Source organism: Balaenoptera borealis, assembly GCF_965194805.1.
Source record: "Balaenoptera borealis genome assembly, chromosome: 16".
NCBI classification, from domain to species: domain Eukaryota; kingdom Metazoa; phylum Chordata; class Mammalia; order Artiodactyla; family Balaenopteridae; genus Balaenoptera; species Balaenoptera borealis.
Window position 1 is genome coordinate 15,351,452 of NC_138872.1, and position 22,115 is coordinate 15,373,566.

Genomic DNA, 22,115 nt, shown 5'->3' on the forward strand with positions numbered 1-22,115 from the left:
CAATGTCTGCATGCTCTCTTAGGACAAAGACAGTAGAGCTGGTCAGAAGGTTTCTTGGGAGCTGACTGAGCACCAATGTGGAAAGCCAGGGCCTAGGGGCCTTTCCATTTAACTCTTATGGTTAAATGGGAAGAGTGTACTATTGATGAATTCTGTGAGCTGGCCCCTGATGCCCAAGAGAAAATGAGGTCCCCATGGGGGGGTGGTGTATAAAAACTGAGGCTGGGTGACTAACTGTCTCCTGTGAAATTTTAGCACTTATTCAGTAGCCTTCTCCAATTTATTTTCCAACACAAAATCTCTCCTCTGTCCAAACATCCACTCACCTATGTCACTCAGGTCTGATGGGTCTGTTCCTGAGAGATGATAAAGGCGACCACCTCACTCCCCTCAGGAGCTGGGATTAGCAGAAGAAAGCAGGAATCTCAAGCTTTGGGGCCAGGGCTCCCATGTAAATACGGTGGTTCCGCCTACCCTGCCAGGTAACTCCTCTCCCTTACTCTGTACAGAGAGGACTCCCAGGTCCACCTGTATTCAGGGTTGGGTGGACTTCGAGGAACAAGTTGGGGTCTCCTCATGATGCTCAAAGGCTACGTGGAAATTGATACAGACTACAACCTGGGAAATGGATGAAAGTAGAATCTTTGTTCTCATCTCCACCCCTTTGTCTTGCCTCAAAGCTCATTTCACCCTCACGGTACCTGGTAGAATCCAACTCACCCTTCCAAACTGAGCTCAGACATCACCTCTTTAGGGAGGCTGGCCTTAACCTCTTCAGGGAAGCTGGCCTTGACCTCTTCAGGTGACAGCCAGGGCCTCTACCTTGGTTCCCACAGTAGCCCCAGGAAACTAATCCTCTAGCTAAGTGACATCTCCGTGCTCCCATTTCCTCCCTCCCAGGATTCTTAGGATGATTAAATGAAATCATGCAGGCAAAATGCAACCACAGAGCCTGGCGCATGGCCAGCGCTTACTAAAGGGTAGTTGCCCTACTTTAACTGAAGTAAGAAGCCCCTCCCCACACGTGACCTCAGGGAAGGAGGTTCCTCAGGAAAGTGGACAATTGAGCCTCACGCTCCTTCCTTTCTCCTTCAGAGAGTCCAGGAGAGCAACCTGCCCCCAATTTGACCTGGTCCAAGACATAAAGAAAGAAAGTTTTCATGTTGAGGTGTCTCTCACCCGGGTTTTGGTGTCACTGGGGGTGGCCATTCAGAGGTAGATGGTGCTGTAATGGGTGTGCTTCCTATACCTGGCAGGGTCCAGTCTGAGGACAGGAAAAGGGGAGGTGCCCACTGCTCTGCAGAATAGTGAGAAGGACCAGCATCTCCGTGGACCCTAGAGGTGAAGGTTCTTAGGGGCAAACCACAGAATCCACTCCAGTTAGTTTAATTTCAATATGAATTTATTGAAATATAAGCCAGACTGTTTGAGGCCACAGACAGGAAAATTGCAACATCAGGGAATTCCCTGGCCGTCTAGTGGTTAGGACTCCATGCTTTCACTGCCAAGGGCCCTGGTTAAATCCCTGGTCAGGGAACTAAGATCCAACAAGCCTCACAGCATGGATTAAAAAAAAAAAAAAAAATTGAGGGAATTGGATGCCAGAAATTCCACCTTGGCCACCCACAAGGAGAGCAGTGATGGTGGGGTGGGGGATGAAGGTGAGGATGCAGTGAGGATGTGGGTTAAGACAACAATCCTGGCTTCAAACCGTAGGCTCTATAGTTACTCAGGTTGTGAGGAATGCGCATCTGCATTCATTCCTTCCTTCCTCAAGTAATTATGGACGGTCTCCTTCGTACCAGGAGCTGTGCTAAGTGCTAGGGATAAAGGGAAGACTTGTTCTCCTGGTGCTTAGAGCCGACTGGATGAGACAGAACTAAAGCAAGTAGACCCATGGGGGAAGGAAAGAGGCAGGGTTCTGCTGAGGAGGGTGGGGTAGAGAAGGACTCAGAGGAGATCAAACTGTTTCAGAAGCAGCCGCAGCCCAGCCCTGCGTGGCTCCTCCTCGGACTTCAGAATCTCAGGGGAGCACAGTTCATATGTTCTCTGCAAAAAGAAGGAGTTTGCTGATTAACATCATTGAAATCCAAGGCCTGAACACTGTGTGTCCTGACAGGTCCTAGACCATCCCAGAAATGAGCAACCACAATCCTCCCAGGACCAGGATGATTAACAAGAAGGAAGTGAGTTTTCCAAGCCTGGGTGGGGTGCTCAGGAGCTCTGCAGACCTGCTCTGTGGGGCGGCTGACTCAGTGTTCCCATCTGAAAAAGGGGAGCATGTGAGGAGGCTCAGATTCTCATGACGGGGCTTCTAGGGGTGACCTTCTGCCAAGCTGGCCCGTGGAGGATGTGCTCAGTGTGTGGTTTCACAGGACACTGCAGCCACTTCTCCTGGGTGGCAGCGAGGAGGAAAGACACGGTGGCGTGAGGTGTGTGGCCCCCTGAGCTCCACCTCTTCCCTCAGCCCTTCCCCTCCCACCCTGTCCTGCCCCCTGTGTTACCAGAGAAGGAGATAATAGCAACGCAGGTTCTCGTGCAGTCCTCCTCCTTCTCGAAGTTGTTCTTCTTCCGTTTGTAGCCGCCAAATACAAAGGGCTCGCAGAGCCCAGAACAGGCACTGAAGAACTACCTCGTTATCATGGCCCTGCAGGGACCCCGGTAGGGAGGCTCCAGGCAGAATTCAGGTCGCAGGGCTTCAGGGATGGAGGGGCTCTGGGTCAGCTGTGAGGCTGGTCATCACAGCTCAGTCTACAAGGTCAACAACTGAACCCACCAGTTGGTTTGCAGTAGAGAATGGTGGGGTGTCGGGGTGTGAAATGTGAAAATTCGGGGGGGACAGGGCATGGATTTTGAGTCAATCACCATGGCTAATGATTTAATATTCATGATTGGAAGATGAAGCAGCCATAAAAACCTTTATGCTTCTTTTTTCTCCAGTCTGTGGCTTGTTTTTTCATCTTCTTTAAGAGCATCTTTAAAAAAAAAATTTATTGAAGTAGAGTTGATTTACAATGTTGTATTAATTTCTTCTGGACAGCAAAGTGACTCAGTTATACATATATACTCTTTTTCTTATTCTTTTCCATTATGTTTTGTCAAAACCTCTACGGAGCAAGTCATTTATGTTATTCAAAAGAACTGACATAGACCCAGGGAAAAACAGAGGTTCAACAACGCTCCATCGTGGCTCACCTGGACCACTGCAGCAGACTGCTCACTGGGCCTCTGTCTCTGCCCTCGCCCCCCTAGAGGCCACTCTCTTCACTGCAGCCGCAGGGACCCTGTTAACAACCTTTGAGTCCTATCCCATTGCTCCCGTGACCAATCCCTCAGTGACTCTCCAGCTCTCCGAGTCAAATACTGATTCTTATAAAGTCCTACAAGGCTCCTCACGACCTGCCCCATGGCCACTCTGGCCTCATCCCCTTCCACTCCCCTCCTCCCTACCCACTCAGCTCCAGCCACCCTGGTCCTTGCTGCTGCTCAAACACACCAGGAACTTTTTTTTTTTTTTTTTTTTGCAGCCTCTTCTCAACGCCTCCTTATCACAGAGGGTTTCGCTGACCAGTCTACAGAAGGAGCACAGCCTCTTTTATCCCCATCACTCTCTTTCTTCAAAACACTTGTCATGACCTATGCCATGGCATAGTATTTACCCCTTTATCTATTTTCTGTTTCCCTCCTAGAAAGCAAGTTATTTTGCTCTATTTTGTCTACAGCTATTTTCCCACACCAAGAACAATGTTTTGTAGGGCCTTGAGAAATATTTGTCAAGAGATTGAATGTCTCATTTCATGCTCATGGGAATTGCACAGTCATTGTTTAGAGTCGGTATTATAAAATTTCTCTTAGTGAAATGCCTTTTAATGATGGGGAACATCTATATAATTATCAATCTAGCTCTAGATTTTATATCTTGGTAGGGTCATAAAATAATAGTTAAACAGGAGGACAAGAGAAAGGACCTTGAGTTTTTACTAATATTGGACCAGCCTGGAAAAAAGAACAGCCTTGGCCCCATGAGCAACTCACAGAAGTGTCGTGTTTCTCACCCTCCCTGCAGCTGCCTCGGGCAGAGCAGAAGCTCAGCTCAGTGGTCCCACGTCCTTCTGATTAATTTTTTTTTTTTTTTGGCCTTACCGCGCAGCTTGTGGGATCGTAGTTCCCTGACCAGGGATCAAACCCATGCCCCCTACAGAGGAAGTGCAGATTCTTAACCGCTGGACTGCCAGGGAAGTCCCTCTGATTAATTTTAATCATAGAGAAATCATCATTATTTGACACCTAAATATTTTTTCTCGTCCAAAGGAAGTAGGTAGACATATTTTTTTCAGATTAAGACGTCTTGGTGGAAAATGGACATCATTGTCCCAGAAATGTGATTAAACTCTTTATACCTGAGATTGGTAATCCTTACAGAGAACCAGTTAATGTAACATGGTTCCCCTGGTCAGGTGGAGAAACTGTAGATGACTTGCCCCAGGTCACACAGCATGTGTGTGGTAGGGTCAGGACTACCATGTCGCAATCATGTGATAAAGCAGGGGTCCCCAACCCCTGGGACGTGGACCGGTACCGGTTCTTGGCCTGTTAGGAACTGGGCCGCACAGCAGGGGGTGAGCGGAGGGCGAGCGAGGGAAGCTTCACCTGCCTCTCCCCATCGCTCGCAGTACTGCCTCAACCATCCCCCAGCCCCCTCCTTCCATGGAAAAATTATCTTCCACGAAACCGGTCCCTGGTGTCAAAAAAGGTTAGGGACCACTGTGATAAAGTACCCGATTGTGCCAAAGTCCTTAAAATGCAGATAACTGGTAAGAGTTTCTGGATGCAGTGTCACACGTTCATTACCCCCCTGTCCCCATGACTCACCACAGCCACCAAATCACAGGGAAGAGTGGGTGTGGGTTTTTTCTAGGAACGAAATAAGTCCAGTCTTTACCAACGCCAGCTAATTCTCCAAAGCACTCAAGCATCCCACAAGTCAATTCACTTCTGACACTAAGGTCCCACTATTTGAGGACACGGTCTCCCAAGACTGCCCCACTTCTAACGTCAACCCCAGGGTCACCCATACGTGTGACCAACTGGCTGTAAATTCAGAGGTTCCGTGACCCCACCTCCCATATTCAGTAATCATTAGAACAACTCACAGAACTCAGGAAAGCCCTTTACTTACTGTCCCCAGTTATTGTAAAGGATAAAGCTCTGGGACAGCCCTATGGAAGAGATGCGTAAGGCAAAGGGGGACCTGGGGGTGCCAAGCCTCCATGCCCTCTCAGAACACCCCCCCCCACAATCCCTTTTTTTTTTTTTTAAACATCTTTATTGAAGTATAATTGCCTTACAATGGTGTGTTAGCTTCTGCTTTATAACAAAGTGAATCAGTTATACATATACAATATGTTCCCATTTCTCTTCCCTCTTGCATCTCCCTCCCTCCCACCCTCCCCATCCCACCCCTCTAGGTGGTCACAAAGCACCGAGCTGATCTTCCTGTGCTATGCGGCTGCTTCCCATTAGCTATCTATTTTACATTTGGTAGTGTATATATGTCCATGACACTCTCTTACCCTGTCACATCTCACCCCACCCCCTCCCCATATCCTCAAGTCCATTCTCTAGTAGGTCTGTGTCTTTATTCCCGTCTTGCCACTAGGTTCTTCATGGCCTTTTTTTTTTTTTTTCCTTAGATTCTGTATATATGTGTTAGCATACTGTATTTGTTTTTCTCTTTCTGACTTACTTCACTCTGTATGACAGACTCTAACTTCATCCACCTCATTACAAATACCTCCATTTCATTTCTTTTTATGGCTGAGTAATATTCCATTGTATATATGTGCCACATCTTCTTTATCCATTCATCTGTCGATGGACATTTAGGTTGCTTCCATGTCCTGGCTATTGTAAATAGAGCTGCAATGAACATTGTGGTACATGACACTTTTTGACCTATGGTTTTCTCAGGGTATATGCCCAGTAGTGGGATTGCTGGGTCGTATGGTAGTTCTATTTGTAGTTTTTTGAGGAACCTCCATACTGTTCTCCATAGTGGCTGTATCAATTTACATTCCCACCAACAGTGCAAGAGTGTTCCCTTTCCTCCACACCCTCTCCAGCATTTATTGTTTCTAGATTTTTTGATGATGGCCATTCTGACTGGTGTGAGATGATATCTCATTGTAGTTTTGATTTGCATTTCTCTAATGATTAATGATGTTGAGCATTCTTTCATGTGTCTGTAGGCCATCTGTATATCTTCTTTGGGGAAATGTCTATTTAGGTCTTCTGCCCATTTTTGGATTGGGTTGTTCGTTTTTTTGTTATTGAGCTGCATGAGCTGCTTGTAAATCTTGGAGATTAATCCTTTGTCAGTTGCTTCATTTGCAAATATTTTCTCCCATTCTGATGGTTGTCTTTTGGTCTTGTTTATGGTTTCCTTTGCTGTGCAAAAGCTTTTAAGTTTCATTAGGTCCCATTTGTTTATTTGTGTTCTTATTTCCATTTCTCTGGGAGCTGGATCAAAAAGAATCTTGCTGTGATGTATGTCATAGAGTGTTCGGCCTATGTTTTCCTCTAAGAGTTTGATAGTGTCTGCCCTTACACTTAGGTCTTTAATCCATTTTGAGTTTATTTTTGTGCATGGTGTCAGGGAGTGTTCTAATTTCGTACTTTTACATGTACCTGTCCAATTTTCCCAGCACCACTTATTGAAGAGGCTGTCTTTTCTCCACTGTATATGCTTGCCTCCTTTATCAAAGATAAGGTGACCATATGTGTGCCCCCACAATCCCTTGATGTGTTCACCTCCCTGAAGCCCTCTGAACCCAGTGTTTATGGGTTGAGGGTTTGAGGTAGGCAATTTGATTGAATCATTGGCCATTGGTGACTGAACTCTACCTCAGTACCCTCTCCTCTCCCCAGAGGGGCTGGGGGTGAAGGTTCTAACCCTCTAATCACCAGGTGAGATCTTCTGGCGTCCAGTCCCATCCAGAAGCTATCTAGGGTCCCATCCTTGACTCATCTCATGACCTACGAAATCAGTAAATTCCAAGAGTTTCAGGAGGCCTGGGCCGTGAACTAGGACAAGGATCAAATGTGAATCTTTTCTTTACATTAAAGTGAGGCTCAGGGACAAGGCGGTGACCAGGAACAGAGGGTCGCAGAGATGGGGTCCCTGGTCAGGTACGGTTCGGTGGGTTCCTTTTTTTAAAATCTGAAACATAATGATTCCTTTTTTTTTTTTTTTTTTTTTTTTGATTCCTTTTGAGAGTCATGAAATGTCCCTGGAGTTACAACTGTCCAACTTCCCAGGAGAAATCCAGAGAGGGCTGTCAGCACCCACCCCACCCCTGCTCCCCAGCCCCTCCCATGGACTCGCCTCATTCCCTCCCCCCTGCCCCAGCCTGTAGAGGAGAGGTGAGTCGGGACTTACCCTGGGCCTGTTTGCTGGTTTCCCTCGCTGGGGTGCCGGCCACCAGGGTGCCCAGGAGGACGAGCAGGGCGATGGAGAGGCAGAGCTGGTTCATGTTCATGGCCTCGCAGGAGGGCTTCTGAGGAAAGCTGGGGGCTGACACAGTTTTCCATATCCCGGCTGAGTGGTGGGAACAGGGGATGAGGAGGGGAGTGAGGAAGAGGAGGAGCTGGGGTCAGTGCTGTTCCTGGAAATCTCCCCACATAACCAGGCTTCCTGCTTCTGCCTGCTGGGGCCAAATGCCCAGTAACAGCGCTTCTCAAACTTGACTCTGCCTGTTGGTCTTGTGGAAACACAGACTGTGATTCCACAGGTGGAATATTTGTCTGATTTGTTCCTCACGGAGCGTCCCAGCACCTAGAGCAGTGCATGGCACGTGATGGCCGCTCAGTGGGTGGATGAGAGCCAATCAAAGGACAGATAAGTGAGCAGCAGTGTGTTAGCTCAGGTCCTCCTCTGCAGCCTCCTACAGATGTCATCACATCTGGGCACCAATGCCCCACCCCCACCTAACTCAGAAGACAATTGTGACACAGGACACCTTCCTGCAACCATTGTGGCAGCATCTCAACTGCCTGGAGGCATGCTGTTTACCTGGCACTGGTCCAGGCAGAGGCTGAGCTAGAGGAAGGCCTTCTGTATCTGGGGCAGAGATCCTGCTTTTCTGGGTAGAAAAAGGAGTAAGGGGCGTGGGCAGAGGGGAAGGAGGGAGCTGAACACGTCTCCACTGCATGACCTCCCACCACCCCTCACCTGGTTTCGCCAACAGGAGAGCTGTCTGCCTGAGTGGATCTCAGGGGCTGGAGTGGATCTCAGGGGAACTTGAAAGATCGCCTGCAAATCACCCCCCACTCTGGGCTCTCCACCAGTGGTTTTGGGATTGGAGGACCTCAGTTTGCGTCCCACCTCTCCCTTTTCCTAACTTTGTGACCCGGGGCCAGAAATCTCCAAGAGCCCTAATGTCATCAGGTGCCACGTGAGATCCGTGCTGCCCACGTCGTGGGGCTGCTGAGGAAGCAGTGGAGGCAACAGACATCTATTCCTTCTCCCTGCACAGTCAGTCCTTGTACTAAGGACAATAGTGAGCTATATGACAGTTAACACTTAGCTCCTTTGACCAGGGGGTCAAATAATGGCAACGTGGGGTGGGAAAAGGGCAGGACCGGGGTAAGGTCAATCACTGAAGCAAGAGGGCTTTCGGTTACCTCTGATGAAGAAGGAGACCTATTTGGAAGAGAGACTCTGACTCTCCTCTGGCACTGGGGGAACTTCCTGAGGGCGGACTTCTAGAAGGGGACACTGCAACAATCAATGCTGTTTGTTCCTCTCTTTACTACAGTCGACAGCACATTTAAAAAGTAGTCAGGAGCTAAGGAAACTAAAACTCTATGTGCTTCTAGACAATTTGCTATGGTAAGTGGTGTGCAAAGAACCTTAGCAGCCTAATCAACATGGTCCTCAAAAGGGCCCAAACCTGGGGATTTCTTGAGGCAGATACCATCATCCTCTTTTACAAAGAAAGAATCTGTGGCTCAGAGAGGTGAAGTGACTTGCCCAAGATCACACAGCAACACAGTGAGTTATTGAAGCCAAACTCTTTTCATGAATACCAACTCATTTTCCCACTACACTGTTATCAATTAATAATAATTAAATAACTTAAATATTTATAGTGTTACTCTTACCGTCATCTGATCACACATTCACTAAAAGTTTACTCTGCCAGTACTTGTACAAAGCATTTAACAAATATATGTTTTTAATTCTCATCACAACATTATGAGATTGATAGAGAAAGAGTATAGCAACCTCTGAGTTCTAAGACCTGACCTGACATTACAGTGGGCCTTATGTTCTCCTACTCAACAGAAACATTTCAGAAACCTTCAACATCAGACAAGGCCGTTCTGTGTCCATGAAAGATCAAGACAAAAATAGGACATTCAGTAATGATGTTTGAACACAGACAAAACGAGCTACATCATACAAACCACCAAAATATCCAAGCATCCCCCTATATTGACTGACTGCTACTTCTTTACCAAGTACAGCTCTAACCTCTATCTAGTCTTCCCTTCTTAGAGTTAAGATAAAGGTACCCATTCAGAGAGCTGCCCCACTTTCTGACAGCATCCATCCAGAGCAGAGCCAGCTTCCTGAAACACCGCCCCCAAATCACCTAACACAAGCCCACATCCTATAAATCCTTCCTAAAATCCTCTTAAGGAGAAGCCCTATAGTTCCCCAGGGTGTGTAATAAACACGATTCATTCAGCTAGGAACAGGAGTGTTTCAGGTGGTTTGTGGCTGGAGATATTGACAGGTATAAGCATTATCCTTCTTTATTCTATAAGGAAAGAAACTCAGAGACGTTGAGAAATTTGCCCAAGACTTCAAAGTAGTGAGGACAGAGCAGCTCTATGAGTGTTCTCTTATTTAATAAGCCCTGCTATTTGAAGGCTCTAGGCCTCAATTATCTCATCTGTAGTGAGGTATTTAGGTTCTGCTCTACAAGGGTCCCTCCAGCTCACATGTCCCAGAGGCAGTGGTGTGAAAATATTGCCAAACTGGCTCCACTTGGGAGAGCAGGGACCTCCCTTCAGTGGGGACCCACTGGAATCTGAACAAGTTATCCCATAATCCCTTGCACCTGAAAGGTCTTATAATAAACTAGAAGAGAGGTGCATCCTGGGAAATACCTCCCTGAGCCATGGACCCCTGCCCATCATCTACTTCTACCCTCTCCTCTCAGTCATCTTCATTCACTGGTTCATATTTCCACAGTATCTGATTTCCTTGTTCTTGCCCAAATGGGGGAAGCTAGCCGGAGGATGACTTGGGAGCTCTGACCTTACTGACCAGCCTCTTCTTCTTACACTAACCTCTCTCCTCCAACCCAGTGATGGGGCACCTCCTGAGGGTGGGTACCATCCTATCAACATCTGCATAAATTGTCGGAAGTGAAAAAGAGGGATTCCCCGAACTGTGAGGCCTAGGAATCTGAAGCTGATGCCGGGGACTCAGCAAATACTGCATAAAAATCTAAAAGACACTTTTTTTTTTTGCCGCACACATGGCATGTGGAATCTTAGTTCCCCAACCAGAGATTGAAACTGTGCGCCCTGCAGTGGAAGTGTGGAGTCTTAAGCACTGGATCCCTAAAAGACACTTTGTGGGAAACAGGGGAACCACCTTGATTGCCATCTCCAAGTCTCTGTAGAACTGTCTTAGGACAAAAACCTAGAATGGGTCAATTGTATTATTGAAAGTAGAGTCAAGACCGAAGAGACAAAGTAGGGTCAGAAGGAAGGGGGGGAGCTCTTATTGATTCAACGGGACAAAGGGGTGTTCTAATGATGAATGCTGCCAGCTGGCACCTGCTGCCCAAGTGATAGTAGACTGCCCATAAGATGAGGTATCAAAACCAAGGCTGCCTGATAGGTACCTTCAGTGAAATTCTGGCTTTTAGTTATTCAGAAGCCTTCTCCAGTTCTTTTTCCAGCACCAAGTCCCTCCTTTATACAAACGTCTGCACACCTATGTCATTCAGCTCTGATGGGTCTGTTTCCTAGCGATGGCAAAGGCAGCTGCCTCACTCCACTCAGGAGCTGGGACTTGCAGAAGGGAGCAGGAAACTCAAACTATTGGGCCAGGGCTCTTGTGTAAATGAGGTGGTTCCCCCATGCCCTGTGATGTTCCCGCCTTGTAATTTCTCTGAAGACGCCCGCAGGGGCCGGGAAGGTTTGTAATTAGAGGCCTCATCAGGGGTAGCTTCTGGGTCAGAGGCCTCTAACCTGGACCAGGTTAGAGAAAGCCAGGGGACACTGGGAGAGAAAGCCAGAGACAGACGGACAGATGAGAGGGGAGGGGGGAGAAAAGAGGAGTCTCTGCCGTTAGGGGGGGTCTCTGCTGCTCCCTGGTCTCAGATGGACAGACTGAGGCAGGAAGAGGGGCAGGACCAGAGGGCCTCCTGAGCTAGAATCCCAGTTGTGCCATCAGCTGATTGTGGGTCCTGAGCAAGTCGCTTCACCTCTCTGAGCCTCTGCTTTCTCGCTGGCAAAATGGGATGAGAATCCCAGATGTTGTAGGGTCGACATGAGGCTAAATGAAATCATATATGTGAAATGTCTCAGGAGAGAGTAGACCCTCCACACACAGTGGCTTGATTTGTGAGTACCCCGCTCCCAAAGCCCTTCTGTCCGGGGGCAGCTCGGTACTGAGAGCTCCTGCCCTTCTCAAGGAAAAGGGTGACTTTGTGCCAGGAAGGCAGCCCCTCCCGTCCTCTGCAGCTCATCACCCAGCTCTGGGCCCCTTTGACATGTGGCTGGGCTTGCTCCTGGGGCTTCTGGACATTGAGCCAGCTCCCTTCTCCTTGACCCTGGAAGTGGAGCACAGGGTGTGTGTGTGTGTGTGTGTTAGTGGAAGAATGAGTGTGTGTGGATGAGTGAGGGGGGGCATTGGTGCTACATGGTGGTAACTGGGAGTGAACAGATGGGAGTGAGTGAAGAGATTGTGGGTGTGTAACCCCTCACACATGCACTGCACTTTACAGCTTACAAAGCAGCAGAGTGCTTGGTGCACAGACTTGAAGCCAGATTCCTGTGTTCAAATCCTGTCTCTACCCTGTGTGACCTTAGGCAAATTACTTAACTTCTTGTTACCTCAGTTTCCTCATCTGTAACATGAGGAAATAGTAACAGTTCCTCGTCCCCTGTTTCAGGATTATCGTGAGGATTAGATGAGTTAATATACGTCAAGAAGGAACTAACTGTTGTCATTACTTATTATCCTTAGTACAAGGACTGACTGTGCAGGGAGAAGGAATATGTCTGTTGCCTCCACTGCTTCCACAGCTGTCCCACGATGTGGGCAGCATGGGTCTCATGTGGCACCTGATGACACGGGGCTCTGGGAGATCTCTGGCCCCAGGCCACAAAGTTAGGAAAAGGCAGGGCTGGGATGCAAACTGAGGTCCTCTGAGCCCAAAACCACTGGGGAAGAGCAGGAGAAGGGGAGTTGCAGGTGGTCTTCCTAGCTCCCCACAGATCCACTCCAGCCCCTGAGGTCCACTTAGGCAGGCAGCTGTCCTGTTGGTGAAACCAGGTGAGGGGTGGTGGGAGGTCATGCGGTGGAGACGTGTTCAGCTCCCTCCTTCCCCTCTGCCCACGCCCCTTACTCCTTTTTCTACCCAGAAAACCAGGGTTTGTGCCCTGGATGGAGATAGTCTTCCCCCAGCTCACCATCCTCTGGAGCAGTGCCAGGTAAAGAGCTTTTATCCATCCAGTTGAGATGCTGCCACCATGGTTGCAGGAAGCAGCCCTGTGTCACAGCTGTCTTCCAAGGTAGGTGGGGTTAAGGTGAGGGGTGAAGGGCATTTAAAAAAAAAAATTATTTATTTATTTCTGGCTGCTTTGGGTCTTCGTTGCTGCGCACAAGCTTTCTCTAGTTGTGGCGAGCGGTGGCTACTCTTTGTTGGGGTGCGCGGGCTTCTCACTGCGGTGGCTTCTCCTGTTGTGGAGCACAGGCTCTAGGCTCACGAGCTTCAGTAGTTGTGGCACGCAGGCTCAGTACTTGTGGCGCAGGGGCTTAGTTGCTTCGCAGTATGTGGAATCTTCCCGGACCAGGGATCAAACCTGTGTCCCCTGCATTGGCAGGTGGATTCTTAATCATTGCACCATCAGGGAAGTCCGGATGAAAGGCATCGTTGCCCAGATGTGATGACATCTGTAGGAGGCTGCAGAGGAGGACCTGAGCTAACACACTGCTGCTCACTTATCTGTCCTTTGATTTGCTCTCATCCACCCACTGAGCGGCCATCACGTGCCATGCACTGCTCTAGGTGCTGGGATGCTCTGTGAGGAACAAATCAGACAAATTCCACCTGTGGAATCACAGTCTGTGTTTTCACAAGACCCACAGGCATAGTCAAGTTTGAGAAGCGCTGTTACTGGGCATTTGGCACCAGCAGGCAGAAGCAGGAAGCCTGGTTATATGGGGAGATTTCCAGGAACAGCACTGACCCCAGCTCCTCCCCTTCTTCACTCCCCTCCTTATTCCCTGTTCCCACCACTCAGCTGTGGTGGGGAAAGCTCTGTCAGCCCCCAGCTTTCCTCAGAAGCCCTCCTGCAAGGCCACGAAGTTGAGTCAGCTCGGCCTCTCTGCAGACCTGCTCGTCCTCCTGGGCACCCTGTTGGTCGGCACCCTGGAAGGTGAAACCAGCAAACAGGCCCAGGGTAAGTCCCGACTCACCTCTCCTCTACAGGCTGGGGCAGGGGGGAGGGAATGAGGCGAGTCCATGGGAGGGGCTGGGGAGCAGGGGTGGGGTGGGGGCTGACAGCCCTCTCTGGATTTCTCCTGGGAAGTTGGGCAGTTGTTAACTCCACGGACATTTCATGACTCTCAAAAGGAATCATTATGTTTCAGCGTTTAATAAAAGTAACCCACTGAACCCTACCAGACCAGGGACCCCATCTCTGCGACCCTCTGTTCCTGGTCACCACCTTGTCCCTGAGCCTCACTTTAATGTAAAGAAAAGATTCACATTTGATCCTTGTCCTGGTTCATGGCCCAGGCCTCCTGAAACTCTTGGAATTTACTGTCTTCGTAGGTCATGAGAGGAGTCAAGGATGGGACCTTAGATAGCTTCTGGATGGGACCGGACTCCGGAAGATCCCACCTGGTGATTAGAGGGTTAGAACCTTCACCCCCAGCCCCTCTGGGGAGAGGAGAGGGTACTGAGGTAGAGTTCAGTCACCAATGACCAATGATTCAATCAAATTGCCTACCTCAAACCCTCAAGTAAAACCCATAAACCTGGGTTCAGAGGGCTTCAGGGGAGGTGAACACATGAAGGGATTGTGAGGGGGGTGTTCTTAGAGGGCATGGAGGCTCGGCCCCCCCAGCTCCCCCTTTGCCCTACGCATCTCCTCCATAGGGCTGTCCCTGAATTTTATGCTTTATAATAACTAGGGAAAATAAGTAAAGGGCTTTCCTGAGTTCTGTGAGTGGTTCTAATGATTACTGAATATGGGAGGTGGGGTCATGGAACCTCTGAATTTATAGCCTGTTGGTCACGTGTATGGGTGACCCCAGGACTTGTGATCGGCACTTGAAGTGGGGGCTGTCCTCAGGGACTGAGCCCTCAACCTGTGGGGTGTCGGCTCCCTTTGCAGATTTAATGTCAGAAGTGAATTGACTTGTGGGCCGCCCAGTGGGTGTTGGTAGGGACACCACGTATTTGCTGTCAGGGACAAAACCCGGACTCACTCTTCTCTATAATCTGTGGCTGGGGTGAGGTTTGGGGACAGGGGACTATTGTATGTGGGACAGTGCACTCAGAAGTCCTTACTGGTTATCTGCATTTTCAGAATTCCTGGCAGAATCAGGTACTTTATTAAATGGGTTGTGACATGATAGTATCTTGTCTTGATCCTACCACACACATGCCATGTGTCCTGGGTAAGTCATCTGTAGTTTCCTCACCTGAACAGGGTGACCATGTTACATGACTTCTTTGAAAGAATTACCAATCATGAGTGTAAAGAATTTACCCATTTCATGGTCAATCATGGCCATTTTCCACCAAAATTTCTCAGTCTGAAAGACTTGTCTACCTACGTTTCCTCACCAAGACCCCCAAAAGAAATTTATGTGTCAAATAATGATCATTTCTCTATTATTAAATTAATCAGAAAGTTCAGTGACGGCTGAACTTCTTCCCTTCCTGAGGTAACTGCAGGGAGAGCAAGAAGCGCAGTACTTCTGTGAGTTTGCTCGTGGGGAGAAGACTGGTTTCTCCAGGCTGGTACCATATTAGTCAAAACTCTAGGCCCTTCCCCTTGTCCCCTGGGGATTTGAAGCCAGGATTCTTGCCGAATCTTCTTCCTCACTGCATCTTCACCTTCCTTCTCCACCCCACCATCACTGCTCTCCTTGTGCTGGCAAATGTAGAATTTGTGGCATCCAGTTCCCAGCATCGGTGGTGGGAGTGGTCTTTTCACTAAAGAAGCCCCTTTCCCCACAGTGATGTTGAACGTCTGTGTCTTCAAACAGTCTGGCCTTATGTTTAAATCAATTCATATTATAATTAAACCAACTACAGTGGATTCTGTTATTTGCAACTAAAACCTTAACCAGTAGGTTTCATGGAAATGGTGGTCCTTCTCACTATTCTGCAGAGCAGCAGGCACCTCCCCATTTCCTGCCCTCAGACTGGGCCCTACCAGGTATAGGAAGCCAACCCCTTATGGTGGCATCTACCTCTTAATGGCCACCCCAGTACACACAAAAAACTGGGTGACAGACACCTCAACATGAACGCTTTTGTCCTTTACTTCTTGGGCCAGGTCAAACTTTGGGGCAGGTTATTTTCTTGGATTCTCAGAAGGAGAAAGGAAGGCGCATGAGGCTCAAGGAACCCCCTTCCCTGTTGTCACGTGCGGGGAGGGGTTTCCTACTCCAGCTCAAGAAGATCAAGCTCACGTTTAGTGGGCACTGGCCATCTGTCAGGCTCTGTGCTTGTCATATTCCCCAAATTATATTCTTCCCCCTCCTTTCCACTTTCGTAACCATAAGTTTGTTTTCTATGTTGGTGAGTCCATTTCTTTTTTTGTCTTTTGTTGGTTTGTTTTGTTTCTCTGTTTGGCCACACCGTGCGGCATGTGGGATCTTAGTTCCCTGACCAGTGATTGAACATAAGTCCCCTGCCGTGGAAGCACAGAGTCTTAAAAACTGGATGGCTACGGAAATCCTGTGAGTTCATTTCTATTTTCACACCACATTTCTTAAGCCAGTCCTCTGTTGATGGGCACTTGCATTGTTTACATGTCTTGGCTATTGTAAACAGGGCTTCTATGAACACTGAGGAGCATGTATATTTTCAAATTAAAGTTTTCATTTTTCCAGATATATACGCAGAAGAGGAATTGCTGGATCATATAGTAGTTCTCTTTTTAGTTTTTTTTTTTCTAACATTATTTCTTTTATTTCTTTATTTATTTTTAATTTATTTTATTTATTCATTTTTGGCTGCATTGGGTCTTTGTTGCTGTGCTCGGGCTTTCTCTAGTTGTGGCGAGCGGGGGTTACTCTCTGTTGCGGTGCGCGGGCTTCTCATGGCGGTGGCTTCTCTTGCTGTGGAGCACAGCTCTAGGCGCACGGGCTTCAGTAGTTGTGGCATGTGGGCTCAATAGTTGTGACTCACGGACTCTAGAGCGCAGGCTCAGTAGTTGTGGCGCACGGGCTTAGTTGCTCTGCAGCATGTGGGATCTTCACAGAACAGGGCTTGAACCCATATCCCCTGCATTGACAGGCAGATTCCTAACCACTGCGCCACCAGGGAAGCCCTCTTTTTAGTTTTTCTAAGGAACCTCCATACTGTTTTCCATGGGGGCTGCACCAGTTTACATTCACACCAGAGTGTACGAAGCTTCCCTTTTTCCACACTCTCTCCTGCATTTATTATTTGTAGACTTCTCAATGATAGCCATTTTGACTGCTGTGATGTGATACGTCACTGTGGTTTTGATTTCCATTACTCCAATAATTAACAATGTTGACATCTTTTCATGTGCCTGAGGCCATCTGCATGTCTTCTTTGGAGAAATGTCTGTTTAGGTCTTCTGACCATTTTTTGATTGGATTTTTTGTTTTTTCAGTATTGAGTTGCATGAGTTGTTTGTATACTTTGGATATTGATCTCCTGTTCATCGCATTTTTTGCAAATATTTTCTCCCATTAGGTAGGTTGCATTTTTGTTTTGTCGATGGTTTCCTTTGCTGTGCAAGAGCCTTTAAGTTTGATGAGGTTCCATTTATTTATTTTTGCTTTTATTTCTTTTGGCATGGGAGACTGAGCCATAAAAATATTGCTGCGATTTATGTCCAAGAATGTTTTGCCTATGTTCTCTTCTAGTTTTATGGTGTCATGTCTTATATTTAGGTCTTTAATCCATTTTGAGTTTATTTTTGTATACAGTGTGAGGATGTGTTCTAATTTAATCGATTTACTTGTAGCTGTCAGCTTTCCCAACATCATTTGCTTAAGAGACTGCCTTTTCTCCATTGTGTATTCTTGGACTGAACGAATTGGGTTTATTACTCACTGCAGCAATGGACAATGAATTATATGGCATCTCATTAAGAGGATGTTTGAGGGACTTACAGGATGTGGGTTTCCATGAGGTTATTTGCAGGAGAGTTTCAGGAAGCTGGCTTTGCTCAGGATGGTTGCTGTCAGGAAGTGGGGCAGTTCTATGATCAGGTGTCTTCATATTATTCCGAAGTGAACTTTCAGCTGAGAACTGAGGAGGTACAACCAACAGACTTTTCTATGAGATTGCTCACAGGGGGGTGAGAAAAAGGTAGAATGAAGGACAACACTCAGCCTTCTGGGGGAAGGTAGGGGAAGCAAGTCCTCAGAAGGAAGGACAATAAATTCAGTTAGGTCAGTGTTGAGTCCATGGTGCTTGGAGAGCACATAGGCAAAGATGTTGAGTAGACGTTGATTCATTCATTCACTTGTTCATGAAATGCTTATTAGGGATAAAATATGTGATGACTGAAACCTTTGATCCGACTCCATGGCTTCAAACTCTGGCTCTGCCAATTTACTAGGTGTGTGGCCTAATCAATTTGCTAGTGCTTTACATCTGTGAGCGCAGATAAATTTTGAACGGTATCCACAGAGATGGAATCATCCTTCCATTTACAAAGGAGGAACCTGAGGTTCAGAGAAGGTGGGGATTGCTAGCACCTCAGAGGGTGAAAGTAGCAACGTGAATTCCCTGTCCTGATGTGCTGGTAATAGTCACTGAGTCGACGAGAATGTCTAAGTAACTCTGAGAGAGGTAGAATTAATAATGTAAAACACCCATTACCACTACTGACAACCTATTATGTACCAAGCCCTGCACATACATCTTCATCACTAAACATCACAACAACCTTAATAGGTTTTTCTTCCATTTTAAAGTCATTCAAGCTGAAACTCAGAGGTTTCATCCCTTCTCCAAGGTCACATAACCAATATTGGCAGGTGCTGGGATTCAAACTCAACACCCTCTGTCTCCTATGATTTTCCTTGAAAGAGGTTTAAAAGCTGTGCCTTCAAAAGCCCCGACGATTCACCAGAGGAGACTCAAAGTTCTTCAAATAGGAAGTTCTGCTTTTCATCATTTTTTTATGCTGAGACCAAGTGGAAACAAATTTTGGTAAAGAATTTTGTTCGCATTTATGCCTTGAGAGCCTTACCTGTGAGTTAGAGGAGGATGATGGCTGAGAAAAGGCCACTGGATAGAAAAATGCAGAACTTGGTGGTGACCCTGGTAAAGGCAGCAGATCTCGCTGGTTATGAGCAACAGAAACTGACTCTGGCTATTGGAAGCAGAGAAGGAATTTGTGACAACAGTGTGGGGATGCAGTGGGCATCCATCCTCCCTTCCTGATTGTACCCTTAAGTGAGATCCTTTTGGACTCTTCTGTTGGCAGCCATAGCACTTAATGATTTAGCTCAGCTCACAGACTGAAGGGAGTGCTGAAAGATCCCAGCTTGGAAAGGATGGTAAGCAAGGAAGAACTAAGGTCTTCCCAGGTCACCTCTGAATGACCTCCATTTTTAGGTCTTTGGGGATTCATTGATCAAGGTTAAATTCCAGGGAGAGCATCTGATTGGCCACTCTTGGTCTGGGGGTAGGGCAGGCACTTTGATTGACAGGCGGCCCAATCCCACCAGTCCTGGGTGGAGGAAGAGTCATTCCTCAAGCAAAATCAGGCTACTGTATCAGGAAAAGGACAAAGAGACGCTAGGAGACAAAGCAACAAAATAGCCCATATACTCAGAGAGAGAAGTTTCCTTGGAGAGAAGGGAGTTTGAATGGGTTCAACAGTCCAAGAGGAGAAAGCTCCATTGTTTGGTGAAAGGCATCCTGTTTGTTCCTGGGAATTTCTCAGATCTTCAATGTCACTTGTTTACAGTTACCTTAGAGTAGACATGTCTGCAGCTGACTCATGTAACCTTCCATTTTAACTTTTTCTTCTTCCCTTTCTTGATAAATGTGATTTTATTCTCATGAAGTCGTGTCCACAATCTTTGATGCATCATCTATGTTAATATCAGATAGATTTGCCTGTGTGTTGTTTATGTGTTTGTGTATTTATACCATTGAAATTAGCAGGGCCACATGACTAACATTTTTTGGCAAGTTCTTCCTTGTGATTTTCAGCTGTTTTTCATCCAGCAAGTCACTTTCCCTTAGATGAACTTCAGTTTCTTCATCTGTAAAATAGGAATAATAATACTTACTTCATAAGATTGTTAAATAAGAACAAGCTACCTTTTACTGAACACTTACTGTGAGCCCACCCCACAGGTCACAATTTTAAATTCCTTCCAGATCAGTTGAGTGTTGAGGATGGAGGTATTTGGAGTGGGGCTGGGGGGACAATAAGGCATGGTGGGGATTATGGAAACTGGGGGGAATGCTCCCTTCATGGGAAGAGAGCAGCTCTACTTAGCTTAGCTCATGGCTTTCAAAGTGTGGTCCCTTGAGCAGCGCCGTCAGCAGCCCGGGAAGCTGGTTAGATGCAGATACTTAGGTCCCACCCCTGTCCTAGTGATCAAAACTCTGGGGGTGGGATCTCAAGCGTGTGTTTGAACGACTGGCTGAGTGATTCTGATGCTCACTCAATTTTGAGACTCACTGCTCTTGTTAAATTGCAGGACTGTGCAGCCAGATCGTTTACTTTTCCCAACAATACTAGAAATTTACTTTTTAAAGCAATCCCCCACTGTTCAATCTTGGCAAATGTTTCAAATTGTAAATTGCACTGTATGGGCTGACAATACTTATATTCTAGCCAGATTTGAACCTGTGGTTTATGCTTTTCCTTTTAATCCTTAAAATAATCCTTAAAAAAACAGTATTCATGAGACCACTTTTAAGGAGGAAGATTATGTAGTTCCAAAAAGTGAGGTGCTGTGATATCACGTAGCCAGAAAGTGGCCACTCATGACGTGGATATGAACGTACCTCTCACAGGGCACAGCGTCACAAAAAGATAAACCTCTTCCTCCTGCCCCGGGTGCATTCCATCCATTTCAAGAAGAGGCCTTAGATAGCATGGAATCCAAGATTCTCATTTTTTCAGAGGGAAAAACTGAGGATTAGAAACAGAGATATGACCTGTGTTCCCACAGTGTTGGGGTCATTGGTCTTTATCCAGAATGCAACCCTTGTGATGTTCCCGCCTTGTGATTTCTCTGAAGATGCCCCCAGGGGCCGGGAAGGTTTGAAACTAGAGACTCAGTCACTCATGTGCAGGGAGGTGAAAGGTGGAGGGAGGACAGGCCCATCAGGGGGCTTCTGGGTCTAGGGGCCTCTAATCTGGACCAGAGGGAGGAGGACACTGGGAGAGAAAGACAGACAGATGAGAGGGGAGGGAGAGAAAAGAGGAGTCTCTGCCGTTAGGGGTGGTCTCTGCTGCTCCCTGGTCTCAGATGGACAGACTGAGGCAGGAAGAGGGGCAGGACCAGAGGGCCTCCTGAGCTAGAATCCCAGTTGTGCCATCTGCTGGTTGTGGGTCCTGAGCAAGTCGCTTTACCTCTCTGAGCCTCTGCTTTCTCATTGGCTAAATGGGATGAGAATCCCAGATGTTGTAGGGCTGACATCAGGCTAAATGAAATCATACATGTGAAATGTCTCAGGAGAGAGTAGACCCTCCACACACAGTGGTTTGTTTTGTGAGTACCCCGCTCCCGATGCCCTTCTGTCCAGGGGCAGCTCGGTATTGGGAGCTCCTGCCCTTCTCAAGGGAAAGGGTGACTTTGTGCCAGGAAGGCAGCCCCTCCTGTCCTCTGCAGCTCATCACCCAGCTCTGTGCCCCTTTGACATGTGGCTGGGCTTGCTCCTGGGGCTTCTGGACATTGAGCCAGCTCCCTTCTCCTTGACCCTGGAAGTGGAGCACAGAGGGTGTGTGTGTGTGTGTGTGTGTGTGTGTGTGTGTGTGTGTGTGTTAATGGAAGATTGCTTGAATATGTGTGGATGAGTGAGGGGGGGTGGGGCTTGATGCTGCATGTTCGTAACTGGGAGTGAATATATGGGAGTGAGTGAAGAGACTGGGGGTGTGTAACCCCTCACATGCACTATAGTTTACAGCTTACAGCGCAGCAGAGTGCATGGTGCACAGACTCTGAAGCCAGATCCCTGGGTTCAGATACTCTCTCTACACTCTATGTCTTTAGGCAAATTATTTCCTGTCAACTCAGGTTCCTCCTCTGTAACATGAGGAAATATCAAAAATTCCTCACCACCTCTTTTAAGATTTTTGAGGATTAGATGAGTTAATATATGTCAAGTAGTTAGGATAATGTCTGACACATAGAAGAAGCTAAGTTTTATCTGCTGTAATGACATTATTATTATTATTATTATTACAAAGTACTTTGACTTCTCAGGGAGAAGAATATATGTCTATTGCCTCCACTTCTTCCACAGAAACGCATGATGTTGGCAGCGTTGACCTCATGTGACACTTGAAAACACAGGGCTCTGGGAGATTTAAGTCTTCAGGGCACAAAGTTAGGAAAAGGCAGAACTGGTACTCAAACTGAGGTCCTATGGTTCCAAAACCACTGAGGGAGA

At 47.3% G+C, this 22,115-nt stretch overlaps 1 protein-coding gene across 1 annotated transcript in view; it reads right to left on the reverse strand.

Moving 5' to 3' along the window:
* LOC309614068 (serum basic protease inhibitor-like) overlaps window positions 1-22,115 on the reverse strand; it is a 52,845-nt gene that overhangs the window by 29,951 nt on the left and 779 nt on the right. The window lies entirely within an intron of this gene.